At 34.7% G+C, this 15,246-nt stretch overlaps 1 pseudogene; it reads right to left on the bottom strand.

Moving 5' to 3' along the window:
• Positions 1-223: 223 nt before the first annotated feature.
• LOC114005108 (developmental pluripotency-associated protein 4 pseudogene) lies at positions 224-4,507 on the bottom strand (annotated as a pseudogene).
• Positions 4,508-15,246: the final 10,739 nt, after the last annotated feature.

Genomic DNA, 15,246 nt, shown 5'->3' with positions numbered 1-15,246 from the left:
ATCTGTAAAAGTCTTTTCCATTTTCAAATATAAACTTCTCTGTATCCCAACCCATGAAGTAGCAGGCACTGTCCAGGGTCCAGTGGTACTATCTGCACCAGTCTGAATTGTCTCTAAGCTTGGACAGTGTGGAGGACCACAGTTCAGGTATCTGGGGCACTGTGGAGTTGACTACCCAACATTTTTAACAATCACTCAAAGATGTACCCTTTTCCTAGTATTCTTATCCCACTGGAGACTTCATTAAGACCTTGTTCCTTCGAACACGGTTTGGGGACAACATGTTGTCTTCCAGGTGTACAGGTGGGAACTTACAGGACAAAAGTAGTAAGAGTGCACTCACCCTCCATTTTTGTTTCTCAGGAATCCAGGGTTGCCCAGCATGAAACTGAAGGTGAATCCAATCACCTGTATTTGCAGGGAGACTTCTCCCATAGACCACACACCACCTAACACCGTAGGCCTCTTGTGGGGATTCCACTGCCTTTGATTCTACTGCCTCCATTTTCCCAGTCACAAATGCAACACTGGCCCAGGAAGTCAGCACAGCTGCTGTGGCAGAGGTTGTCATCTCAAGTGTATTAACTCTTTTGAGGAGAGCTACAGACTCTTTGGGGTTAGGCAAAGTCTCTGTAGGTGAAGGCGCCAGTTCCAGAGGAATAGACCTTTCAGAACACATTCCTTCCTGAAGAGTTTGTGCAGATGCTTTCCCTCAGCCAACCTTTAATTTTCTTCATAATGATGTCTCAATCCTGGCCTCTTTTGCTATGTTAGGAATATCCCTTTGATTTGGATAAGCATACACACAGTCTCCTATATACGTATAATTTTTAGCCTTTGGAGCTTATCTTTAAATGTTGGCACCAAGCCTACAAAATGTCTTGGTGAAACCAGGTGAGTGGTGGCGGTTTAGAGGATAATGGGGGAATTGCTATCTTTTTCTGAGCTGTAGGATGTCATAGCATTGTGCTTTCTCCTCTGAACAGGAAGCTTTGTTATCCTTCCCAGATCTTTTTCATTGTTCCCTTTTCTGAGGCTGCTGGTAACCCTGCAGATGTGCTTGGTTGACTGAAAGCCCACTGTTGATCTTCAGTTTCCACAGACACTTATTCAATTAGTATTTCCATCGTCTTCCTTTGACTTCCCTGTGGATTTCCACTCCTTGCCTCTTGCACGCTCCATGCTCAGAAAGTAGATCAAGTTGATAAATGAAAATTCTTCTACCTTCTGAAATGGCCTGTGGACCTTGATTGTTTTAAAACTCTCCCTGGAAAAAATGTTTACTTACTAAAGTCTATGCAATTCTGGTTGAAAATATAAAAGAGTGAAAAACTGTGGTATTTGAAACATAGCCACATCCCCAGCTTAATGCAACCCCAGCTCTACTGCTGCAGTCACAGATAAGAGAAATGGGTTCTCTTTTCCACTTCCTCTTGGTCTAGGGAAAAAAGAACTCCCTGGAAAAAGGATGCCAGAATTCCTCCTTCATCCAAGCTCCATGCTACAGAAGCTCTATTGCATAAAAAGATCATCTGTAATGACTATATTAATAAAGTATAAACATCTAAAAACAATATCATGACCTCCCCTTCTACCTTAAAGCATTGTAAAAAGAGAGAGAAAATTAAACATATTGCAAACAGAACGACAGCAGTACTAAGATTAGAATAAAAATTAATAAAATAAACACAGAAAATAGAGAATATCAGTGAAACCAAAAGTTATCTTCTTAAAAAGATCAATAAACATGGCAAACCTTTAGCTAGAATGACCAAGAAAAAAAAAAGAGAAATGATCATAATTACTAAACTGAAAGTGAAAAAGGACTATTACTAAAATTCTTACAGAAATAACAAAATTAGGATGTAATATAATAGGATAAAGAGTGTATGCAAATATGTTAGACATCGTAGATAAAATGGACAAATTTCTAGAAAGACAAATTGATGAACTGACTCAAGCAAAATGGAAAATCTGAGTAGACCTATAATAAGAGACTGATTTAGTGATCAAAAACTACCTACCAAGAAAAACAAAATCTAGATGACTTCACTGATGAATTCTACCAAACATTTAAAGAAGTATTACTACCACTTTTTTTTCGCTAGATCTCCCCCCAAATAGAGAAATAATTAACATATTTGATTTATTATATGAGGCCAGTATTACTCTGATACCAAAGCCAGACAGAGTAATAAAAGTGAAAAAATTAAACTAAAGACCATTGGAACCCTAACGCACTGCAGATGGAAATGTACAATGGTACAGCCACTTTAGAAAGCGGACAGTTTCTTAAAAACTTAAAAATGAAGTCATTATGGGTCAAGAAACTTCACCCTAGGGTCATGTGCAAGAGACATAATAGTATATATGTGCAGAAAAGTTTGTACATGAACATTCATGGCAGCATAATTCATAGAAGCTGAAAGATGGAAACGAAGTCTGAATGTACATCGCCTGACTTATAGATAAACAAAATGTGGCATATATACACAGCAGAATACTATTTATCTACTCTTTTTAATGAATAGAACAAGTAGCCTTCAAATTAAAAAGGAAATAGAAGAATTCAAACACAGTGGGAAAAAAACTTAACTAGATTTCCCAGGAATATATAGAACACTCTACCCAACAAAAGCAGAATAAATTTTTTTTTTTCCACAGGCATATGGAACATGTTCTGGGATTGAGCATATGCCAGAGCACAAAACAAGACTCAATACAATTAAAATGATTCAAACCTTATCAATTATGATCTCTGATAGTACAATAATGAAATGAAGAATCAAAATAGAAGGAAATTTGAGGAATATAAAAATATGTGAACATTAAGCTGTATACTCCAAAATAAACAACAGATCACAAACTATGCTAGAAAATGTTTTGAGATGTTAGAAAGTGAAGATACATTATATAAAACTTATGCTAAAGTTATAGAGTGAGGTAAATTTAAAACTATAAATGTGTATATTAAAAATAAAATGTGTTTTAAATCAATAACCTAACCATCTATATGAACTACCTAAGGACATTGCAAAAAAGAGCAAAAAAAAAAAAAAAACTAAACTAAAACCTAAAACAAACAGAAAGACAAACAACATCAATATTAGAATGGAAATTATTATGAGAGAAAAGCAACAGAGAAAATCAATGAAACACATTTTTTTACTGTTATCCTTCCTTATTTTTATTGTAATTTCTGGTTTAATAATCACTGTACATCTTTGTTGGCTACAGTATGGTTTTTCTTTTTTCTTTTGTATGATCCATAAATGTTTATTATCACATTATAACACTGTTTTCTTTCTTAAACTTTTATTTATTATTATCATACTCTTGTTTATATTACATTGAATCACATATGACTTTACAGTGTATTACATTTCTTTTTCCAGAAGGAATACCATGCACATTTGTCAATACAAAGACATTAAAATTCCCTTCATCATCATCAAATAGCTTTTCATTATCTTTTTTCCAGATTATTATTATTATTCCAATTATTTTTTTACACATTAAATCACTATTTATCATTTTGCTTGTAAAATAATACTACCCTTGGGATCAGCAGTTAACGTAATGGCTGTGTCGCTGGACTCCCATGTAGTCGACTGTGGTTTGAGTCCTGGACCTGGTGGCTTAAACTTACGCTGGGTACGTGTACGTGTGTGCCCAAGATCCCAAGAGGAGAATGGAGGAGAAGGGATTGTGGTGTGGCCATCCCCCCTGGGGGTTGATTTCTTGCTTTCTGTCTCCCTGTCTCTCTCTGTCTTTCTGGTGAGTGCACGCATCCTATAGCAAAAATCTCTCAAAAAAAATTTTTTACCCAACATGAAATATTTCTCAGACCAGTCCAGTTGAGAATACTATACGTGTCATCATCAACAGGTAATGAACCATTTCTGTGTCCCTCTAATGTCATGCCTCTTTATTTGTTCTCTTGCTATCCTCTATATTTCTCCCTACTCCCTCCCGGCCCCATTTCATGCTGTCTTCAGCATCCATAACTGTTTTCACTGATTTTATGCCCTCCGATATTTCAATCTCTACCATACAGTGTGGATAGTAGGTATATATTAAGTGGATGCATACAATATCTTTCTTTCATAGCCTGACTTGCATCACTCAGCAATAAATTCTTCATATTTCTACCACTTTCTATCTAATGCCAGGGTCTTTTTTTTTTCTTTCTTTTTTTTTTTAATTGTTGAATAGCATTTAATAGAGTATATGTATCACAATTTTTCAAACCATTCATCTGTTCGTGGACATTTGGGTTGATTTCAAATCTTAACAATCCTATATAATGCTGCAATAAACATTGATGTGCAAGCACTTTTCCAACTGAGCATTCTCCTGTCCTTTGGGTAGATACCCAGAAGTGGGATTGCTGGATCATATGGTAGTTCTATGTTTAGGTCTTTGAGAAATCTCCATATTGTTTTCCACAGTGGATGTACCAGTTCACATTCTCACCAACAGTGTAGGAGAATTTCCTTTTCACCATAACCCCGACAACACTTAATTTTTAATCTTCACTATTCTGATAGGGGTTCGATGGTATCTTATTGTGGTTTTAATATGCATCTCCCTTATGATGAGAGGTGTTGAGCATTTTCTCATATACTTTTTGGCTGTTTGTATGTCTACCTTAGAGAGATTTTTGTTCAGCTCATTTCCTCAAATTCTAATTGAGTTAATCTTTCTTTTTTTTTTTTTGCATAAAGCACTTGAGTTCCCTGTGTATTCTGGTTATCAGTCCCTTGTCTGAGGCATATTTTAAAAAAAATTCTCCCATTCTGAGGGTTTTTAGTTCACACTTGTTACTGTGTCCTTTGTTGTGCAGAAATTTCTTAGTCTGATATGGTCCCACTTGTCTATTTTAGGGATTATTGCCTGTGCTTTGGGAGTCTCACTTAAGAAGTCTTTGCCTACTCCAATGCCTCCCAGAGTTTCCCTGATATTTTCCACCAGTAGTTTTATAGTTTGAGGTCTTAGGTTCAGATCTTTGATCCATTTTGAGTTGACTTTTGTTAATGGTGAAAAGTGGGGGTTAAGTTTAATTTTTCTGCAGGTGGATACCCAGTTTCTCCAGCACCATTGACTAAAGAGGTTTTCCTTTTTCCAATGGATTGACTTGCTGTTTACTCCTTTCTCCTGCTGCTTAGATAGTTTTTAACCAATCAGTTGGTTGTAAGATTTGGAGTTTATTTCTGGGGTCTCTGTTCTATTCCATTGGTCCACCTGTCTATTTTTGTGCCAATACCATGCTGTTTTGATGACCACAGCTTTATAGTATATCTTGGAATCAGGGAGTGATATGCCTCCCACTCCACTCTTGTGCAGGATTGCTTTGGCAATACGAGGTCTTTTATGATTCCCAACAAATTCTATGATTATCTTTTCTAGATCTGTGAAGAATATCTCTGATTCCATCTTCTGGCTTGTTATGGGTCTATTCAAGTTTTCTATATCCTCCTGATTCCATCCTGGTAAATTATATATTATATTATGAATATCATTTGTACCAAATAAAGTACAGATAGTTTATGCTGTTATGCTGTATATCAAAGTTAGGATCAAGATTCTGATAATAACCTCTATTAATTTACATTGTCTCAGAAGTTCTGGTCGATAAAATAAAATAAGGATAAGTAAACTAATTGAAAAGGGAAGATAGCATTTTCACTGTTTGCCTTTTACACTATTTTCTACCAAGAAAATGGAAGAAAATCAAATTGTTAGAACTACCACCAAATGTGTATACTCTGTGTACACACAAAAATCACTGAAAAATGTAACAGAAACAGTAACAAAGTGTAAAAGTTTAGTAGCCCACTTAAGAAAATAAGTAAAGACTATATATATGTACCCTTATTTGAATGTAGACTCAAATTAGCTCCTGGCAAAGAAAATCAAATATTTTAAAGTTCTCAATTCTCCTCCAATTAAATGTGTGGGTAAATAAATTCCTATAAAATTCCCAATAGCACTTGAGAAGTCACAAAAATATTCTAATGTTTTTCTGGAAAAAATAATCCTTGATCATAGCCAACAACAAATAAAAAGTTAATGAGAGGCAGCTTTCTCTACAAGATATTAAGGTAAGACATTTGTAATAAGTTAGAATGCAGTTGTAATTATCTACTAGATAGACAGAATTGGAAGGAACAGTCATTACGTATGTTTTCATTCCATAGTAATAAATAAGTCCAAGTTAAAGCAGTGTAAATCATATTTTTTTTCCCATGAGGAACATAGGCAAAAATTATATGCAGTGTTGGCGAAGACTGAAGGAAACTTTATATATGTATATATACAGCACTATTGTAAAAAATGTGGCATCACATATCAAAGTGTGAAGTACAGCAAGCAGACCCAAGAGATCCCGTCACACTTTGCACATAATAAACAGATGACTGTACAGAGAACTGAAGAGCTATTGAATTCCTAGGAAAGAACTATTTAGACTATTTAGAGTCAATCCTCATGGATATTGTTTTCTTTTTGCCGTTGCTACAAGGAACATTGGTGAAAAATGGAAACTAACCCACAATTTTCCACAATCCCTGACAAAAATTTCTATCTTGAAATTTGCTGTCATTGGTTTCATCTTGTCATAAATGTTTAAACTTACAAGTTCGATGAAATAAAAATCACAATTATGCCAGTAATCGCTTTGTTTTCCAGTCCTTTCAAGTGCAATTAAGCCAAAACTGGAAGAATGAAAGGGACAATATGACTAATACATTAATTAGGTGATTTTAATTGCCATCAATTACAATAGGATAACTTTTGTGTTGAGTTGTTTCTGACTTTTCATTCTTTGTTTAACATGAATAAATCAATCTATACCCTCCCTCCAAAGAGTGCATTCTTCCAAACCTTGTAAACTCTATGAGAAAGAAAATGTGAACAAAAAACTATGTAAGATCACACTGACAAGTAACTTAGTCAAATTGAAATTAACTGCAGTTAAATTTGCTTAATGACATGTTCATGCAGATATGTGGTGGTTCTTTCCTTTATGATCATCTCATTATCCATCAAGAAAATATCAATTTCTCAGAGGAGCTGAAACATAATTTTGTTGTTGTTGTTAAAAAAAAATGTATTTACAAGGCCCTAAACTGTCTAAATAAGATCAGACAAATGGAGTCAACAGCAAAGGAGAGATAAATTAAAAATATATACCCACAGTTATTGTTCTTGTACTCTTTGATGGTAGTAGTTCAAAATTTGGGGAGATTGAAGACAACCTTCAAACTTGAGTTAGTGAATGGAATTAATATATTTCCAATTGAAACCACTCATTTTGCTTCCGAAAATTCCCCTAGTCAAACAACCCTCCTTATGGAGAGACCAAGTGCAGTATCAGCACCTCTCTGAGTGGCACATTTCTTAATAGCCTCAGTCTTAACCAAGCTAATCACATTGTCCTTCTGAACAAGGGAGCATTCCACATTCTTGACACTACAAATCTTGTTTCCCATAGCCCATGGTTGCTTATTCTGTTCCAGAGTGCAACCCTCATGTGCCTCTGCACGGGATGCAGTGTCCTCCTTTCCTGGGCTGTGGGTATATGTGACTAATTAATTGCCATTGATATGATTTGATTAGTGTTAAGGTGTTTTGTGTTGAGTCATCCTCATAAGGAGGAAAGTTGTTCTCATCCTACAGGAATCCTCTCTCATCATCTCATCAATAGATAAATAGGAGGCAAAAGAAATAATAAGATTTATGAAGAAATTTCAGGATCTATCTATCTATCTATCTATCTATCTATATACATGTGCATATATATATATGAGCAAATCATTTACTTAGGTTAAGTATTGATATAGGGGAAGAAAGTAACTTTTGAGACGTAGTCAAAATTTATAGTATTTGTCAAATGTAGATAGAAAATATGCAATTTTTTATGTAGCATGTGTTAAAGATAGAATAAATGGAATATATGATGGGAAAAGTAGAGAGCTACTTATAGATAGATAGAAAAGGATTGAAAAACCAATTCATACTTTGTAGTCATGCTAACTTTGAGACAGTAGCTATGCAACCTTTAAATTGACCATCCATGGTGACACCCAATTTAATCTTTACATGTTCTCATATGTGCTATACTACAGAAATGTTTATAAAATATACAACTGTTCAGCATGCTCATTGGTACACAAAGCTCTGGCCAGGCATATGCACTCCTATCCCATCATGTCTCTGACAGAGCAAGTATGTGTGACTTCCAAATAACTTTTGCCAGTTTTTCTTCCTTAACAACACTGACCCTCTGGTATTATCCACATCATTAGTTAGTGAATATGATGAGAGGGACAGAGTAGAGAAAGAGGAAGAAAACATTATATGATCCCAGAATTAAGACCGTGTGTTGTTTCCATCCCACTTGCATTTTCTACTGTTTGATAGCCTGTGTCTCTTGTTTTTTGTTTCTCATAGTGTATTTTAAATCAATTTAATCATCCATGTGCTTTGGGCCTTTTAGTTTATTCTGTGAGCTTTTGCATTCTATAACTTCTGAGATGACTTCCTGAATAATAAACTTGGAAGCTATCACTGTATCAGTGTAATTTCCCATGGCATTTTTTCCTGATACCTCTCCTTTCTTTATTCCCTATCCAACTTTACAAAGGAAGGTCATAACTCTCATTCATCCATATTTTGCTATTGTGCATTGACTTGGAGATGTTAAAAAACACCAGAGTATTAAAAGAAAGGGCAATTTGAAATATTGATGTTAGTGTCACGAAATTCAATGGATGAAGAGACTGATTAAACTAAGTGGATTATATTTCTTCATTTAAAACTAAATTAGAAGAGATTCATTGGAGTTTTCAGCTGTCTATTTTTATGTTACTTAGGAAAAATTTTAATAATGAATATACTATTTTTCTCAGAATATCTATTTATAAAAAAACAGAAAATCATAAAAGAAATAGATGCTAAACTGTTTCCTTCAGGACTCAAAAAAATCATTCATTTGATAATTAACTTTTTTCACAAATGAATTATTCAAAAAATGCTTCACTCATCTCATTAAGAGATGCATCTCCAATAAATACTTCCTTTTCATGTTTAATTGTAACTTATCAAATTTGTGGTTTAATTTTGTTATTTTGATTAACTATTTACTAATAATTATAATGACAACCTAGTACAAATGTGATTTTTAAAACTTTGAGAGTCATAGAATACTGAAAAAGAATCAGAGAAGTATGACTTTCAGACATGAAATTTATGTAATTATAAATCCTGAGACAGAAGTTTAATGGTATATTAAAGGAGAAAATACACACACACACACCTTTTATATGTTTAACTCGATGACAGCTGGCTGTAAATCAATATGGTGTCTAGAATTTATTGGATATACTTAAAAGAGGAGTCAAACTCTATTGCCAATAAGGGTCTAGGAATTAAGTTTGCAGGCAGCTGTACCTCCTCTCACCAAGACAGCTAATAACAGGATTTTTACTTCGTATTCTGGCATTTTTACACTCTGCTGATTTGCAGATCTTAGTGTAATAACAATGGTGTCATGGACTTGAGAGATGAGACTGCCACCTGGTCATTTTTGGTACTTAGGGCACTCAATTGACAGGTAAAGGAGGAGTTAACATCTTGGCTGGGGTGACTGATTCAGATTGTCAAAGTGTTTCAGTACTTCCATGCCCAATAGTAAAAATTAATAAAAGGCTATAACATGGGCCCATTAAGAACCCCTATCGGGGACAGTAAGTGGCATGGTGGTGGTTAAGGTGCTGGATTCCCAAATCGTCAACTGTGGTTTGAATCCCTGACATGGTGGCTTGCTTTCTCACTTTCTTTCTTTCTCTCTCTCTTTCTTTCTGGAGTGTGCCCTATAGCAAAGTTGAAAATAGAAATCATAAATGAAATAAATAATTTTATAGAAATAATTAAGAAAAAGAACCCTCATCAAGAGAAATGCTGGTCAAAATTAAAGGGAACAGGGATCAGAAGATAAGTGACAGGACCTTGGCATTTGATAGAAAGTGGTCAGATATGGAGGATCTATTGCTGAGTGAAGTAAGCCAGGCTATGAAAGAAAGATATTGTATGTATCCACTCAATATATACCGACTATCTGCACTCTATGGTAGAGAGCAAAAAATTGGAGGACATAAAAGCAGTGAAGGTACTTAATGAGAATAGGACAGTGTGGAATGGGGGAGGTGAAGAGAAGAGGATAGAGAAACTTAGCAAGAGAACAATAGAGAGGCAGGACGTTAGTGAGAAACAGATATGGCTTATTACCTGTTGATGACATGTATAGTATTCTCAACTGGATTGGTCTGAGAAGTATTTCATGATGGGCAAAGTCTTTTTACAAGCAAAATGAGAAATAGCGATTGACTGTTTTAAAAAAATAATTAGAATAATAATAATAATGATTGGGGAAAACATAGAAAAGATATTGAATGTTGAAGCAGGGAGATTAATGTCTCTGTATTGACTGACATGCATGGCATTCCATTTTAAAAAAGCAATGTAATACACTGTAAAGTTCTATGTAATCCAATGTAATATAAACAAGATTATGATGATAATAAAAAATAAAAAAAATAATTAAAGGGAGCATGGATCAGCACGTGGCATGGAGCTTAAGGCATTGGATCATACGTAGCTGATTTCGAGATTCCAGTCCCAAACCTGGCAGCTTAAAGATCATGCTGGGTGCATGTGTGTCCATGCCCAAGATTCTGAGAAGAATGGAGGAGAAGGGACTGGGGCATGGCCATCCCCCCGAGGAGTGATATCTCATTTTCTCTCTCTCTTCCTCTTTCTATTTCTCTCTGGAAAATGCAGGCACTCTATAGCAAAAACAAACAAACAAACAAAAGTAAAGGAAACTTGAAATAGGTAACAGAGAAAGGGAGTTGTAAATATCACCCATGTCCTCATTACCATTTCAGAAATGAGGAATATAGTGGTTATATATGCTAGTTTCCATTCTTATTATGAAACAGTTCTCTCTCCAATTCTTTTATTATTTTGTTTAAGATATACTGGTAGTGATTAATTGTAGAATTTAAATTTTAGGGTAAATTATATAATGTGGGAGTGCTGTTCAAATAGAAGAATAAACATTGTCTTGAATTGGGTATAGAGATTTTGTGTCTTCGTTTGGGAAGGAGAGTGCCAGAACATCTTTGTTTCTATGAAGATTAATTGCTAGAAAGAAGCACAGTGTTCTTGTGTTTATTACATGGAATTTCAAATATGAGAAGAAGAATGCAAATGGATTCTAAGCAGCCAAATGAGTGGATTGTTTTAAGCACTTTCTTAAAATTTATTCCCACTTTTCCTTATCTTTCTAGTTTTGCAAGGTGTTGGATATTTGCCTCCCTTTCCCCTGACTTTCTTTGCCAGTTGGTTTCCATTTAGTTTGTGTTAATGGGAAGCATGGGGGTAGTGTGGAGGGTAGGAGAATGAGAGACTGCATATTCTTTTTCCTTAAGTTCCTTTTAATGACTCTGAGGAAGTCTAAAGTAACTTGGACAACCTGTTCTTCCTGGTTCTGCTTCACAGTGATGCTGGAGGGGTCATTATAGCAGCTGATACTCCACCAGAAATGGTAATGCAGTGCTCATGGGCACTGGCTCCAGTAGCAGCAGCAACAGTAACGAATGACCCAGGCTCTGGATCTATCAATCAGTAGGAATTATATGGAGCAGCAACAGTAACGAATGACCCAGGCTCTGCATCTATCAATCAGTAGGAATTAAATGATTTCAGGTATTTAGATTTTGTTGGAGATAATTACCTGACAATGTGGACAGTTTTATTTTAAAATGTCGATATTTATGCAAGAAATTAACATCTTCTAGAATTGGATATGAACTAGGAAAATATAACCATGGAAAAGATAGGTAATTCTAAATTACCATTATTTTATTTAAAATAAAAAAGTCATTAGTTAACCAAATTAGCAAAAATATACAAATATGTGAAGTAATAAGGAAATAATTACCTGAATGGATAAAATTAAAGCTATAAGAAGAAACTAATTTTTCACCTCTATGCTGATAGAAGTGAAATAATGAAATATTTTTTTTAAATATACTTTACCAAAACTTACCATAAGATATATAGAATATCTAACTCAACTAACTTCCACTGAAGAATTTGAGAAAATTGTTAGAGTTTATCCCATCTCACAAAAAAACAGACGCATTAAAAAGATCCAGGTCAGATGGTCCCACTGGAAGATTCTATCTAACCTTTAAAGAGCAACGACTTAAATCACTTCAGACCATGGAAAATGAACAGAGCCAAAAGCTATTTATTTTCCACAAGGCTATTTCAACACCGATAGTAAAACTTCAAGCAATAGCACAAAAAATAAAACTATAGACAACCCCATTTGGGATAATTGATGCAAAAAGTCCACCTGCAATATTAGCAATTCAACAGGACATTAAAAGAACAAATACACAGTGAATTTGTGGCATTATTTCAGTAATAGGAAGTCTACTATTTTAATTTAACTCATCATAGTAGTAGATCTACAAAAACATTTTAATTGACTCCATAAATTCTGAGAATTTGGCAAGATTCCAGAAACAATTTTAAAAGTTAATAATATGCGCTAAAAACATGCAGTAATTAAAAGTAAATTAAAAATTAATTGCATTTTAAATAATTATTTATTTATTTATTTATATTTAAATTTGACCCAAGAGAAGAGAGAGAGAGAAAAAGTGAGAAAGCAAGCCACCATATCCAGGACTCAAACCACAATCTGCCATGTGCAAGTCCAACGCCTTCAACCACCATGCTACTTGCCAGCTTCAATTAATTAATTACTTTTAAAAAGTTAATAAAACTAGAATGCATAGTTTTTTTTTAATTTTTTATTTATTTTTTTGCCACAGGGCAAGCGTCCTCACTGGAGAGAGACACAGAGAGGAAAAGTAACAAATCACCGCCCTCCCATTTGGGATGGGCATGCCAGAATCCTTTCTCTTCCATTTTCCCCTTGGGATTTTGGGCAAGCACACACATACACCTGGCATGGTTTTTAAACCTCCGCATCATATTTAATGGAAGAAATACTACATGGACTCCCATGTACATAAAATAAAAAAAAAAAATAGATTTTCTTCAGAAGACTAAAAATAGGATTACATTATGATCCATTAATCCCACTTCTTAGCATATGTAAAAAGGAAATGAAATGGATATATCAAATAGATACCTGCACTTTCATGTTCAATGTAGCATTATTCATAATAGCCAAGACATGGAAACAACTTAACATGGACTCCCATGTACATAAAATAAAAAAAAAAAATAGATTTTCTTCAGAAGACTAAAAATAGGATTACATTATGATCCATTAATCCCACTTCTTAGCATATGTAAAAAGGAAATGAAATGGATATATCAAATAGATACCTGCACTTTCATGTTCAATGTAGCATTATTCATAATAGCCAAGACATGGAAACAACTTAAATGTTTCTGGACAAATGAATGGATAAAGAAAATTAACAGAGGCACGAGGAGTGGAATAAATGGGGAAAGGGAAGCCGTTTGTCAAACTGTACAAAGATATAAGGTTTAACGAAGGATTTGTTAATGTGCTTGATTTAATTATTCAACAGTGTAAACACTGAAGCATCACATTGCACCACATAAATATATGGTATATATAAATATTATTTAAGAATTAAAAACGAAATAGAAATTAGACTTATATTATAAATAGTGTTGGAAAAGCTTGAGTAACCATTTGGTAAAAATTAGAATTTAGTGGCCAATGGGTGGTGTAGTGGTTAAGGTGATGGTCTGGCAGATGACCGACCATAGTTTGAGTTCCAGATATGGTAGCTTGAAACTCACACCAGGCACAGGTTTGTGCATGCCCAAAATTCCAAGAGAAGGGATAGCAGTGTGGCCATCCCCCCGGGAACGATGTCTCACTTTCTTTCTCTCTGTGTCTCTGGTAAGCACATGTACCCTATACCACAAAAACCTCTAAAAAAATAGAACTTATATCTGGACCTAAAATCACACATTAGTGAACATTCCAAAAGAAGTAGTAATTCAAATGTGAAATTGAATTAATTAAAAAGCTAGAAGAGGGATCAGCATATGGCATAATGGCTACATCGCTGGACTCACTCTCTGTCTCTCTCTGTCTTTCTGGTGAGTGTACGCACGCACCCTATAGCAAAAACCTCTGCAGAAAAAAAAAAAAAGATTGAAGGGGTCAAATTGTGTCCTCTGAAAAAGATGTGTTGAAATCCTAAGTCCTAGTGTCTCACAGTATGACCTTACTTGGAACTAAGATCATTGCAGATGTCATTAGCTAAGATACAGTCACACCGGAGTAAGGTGGACCCATAATCCAATATGATTTATAAAAGGAAAAGAGACACACTCAGGGAAGAGTCTATGTAACTATGGAGGCAAAGATTGAAATTGTGCTGCCAGAAACCAGGGAATGCCTAGTGCTCCCAGAAACTGAAAGAAGCAAGAAAGGATAGTCTCTTAGGGCCTTCAGAGGGAGTATGGCCCTGCCAAGACCCTGATTTTGGACATCCAGCCCCAAGACTCAGAACTATGAGACAATATATTTCTGTTGTTTTCAGTACCCAGTTTGTCTCATTGCACTTTATTAAAGTAATCCTAGGAAACTGATACAGACTCCTGACAATTTAAAAATACATACAGTATATTATTTTTAAAGTTATATAATGGCAATAATTTGAGTAGGTAATAAAGTTAAGACACTGCTTTCTCACTTGTTTCTTATGGGAGTTTTATATACAGTAGAACTAAATTCTTTTAGGCCAGTAAGAGAAAAGCATTTGCTTTTGGAAATTTAGTGAATTAGCAAAAAACACTAAAATTACTCTTTTATCAATTATACCTTGCTCATTTTTGTGTATGTATAGTTTTGTATCAATTATGATAAACCTTCCCCAGATATTTTGCTGAAGTAGAGAGCTCTGTGTAGAATAGAAAACTCTTTATTAGTAGTCTAATATGAAAGCTTAAAAAAAGGAATAGGAGCAGCACACTTTCGGAGAATTACAGGTTCACATATTTGTAGTATGAGAATCTATGGTCTGAGGTAAGAGAGAATCAGCTGAGATTTATTATTTTCCATTAAAATCAGAAGACATGCTCAAGAATATTGTTGTTAAAAACTGACTTGATTTAGGATGCTAAGAAGCCACATAAACAAATGAGTCACTAGAA

This window comes from Tupaia chinensis, unplaced genomic scaffold (genome assembly GCF_000334495.1).
Source record: "Tupaia chinensis unplaced genomic scaffold, TupChi_1.0 Scaffold142219_1, whole genome shotgun sequence".
Lineage (NCBI taxonomy): Eukaryota > Metazoa > Chordata > Mammalia > Scandentia > Tupaiidae > Tupaia > Tupaia belangeri.
Note: the sequence above shows the minus strand (reverse complement) of the source record. Positions and strands in the feature narration are given on the sequence as shown.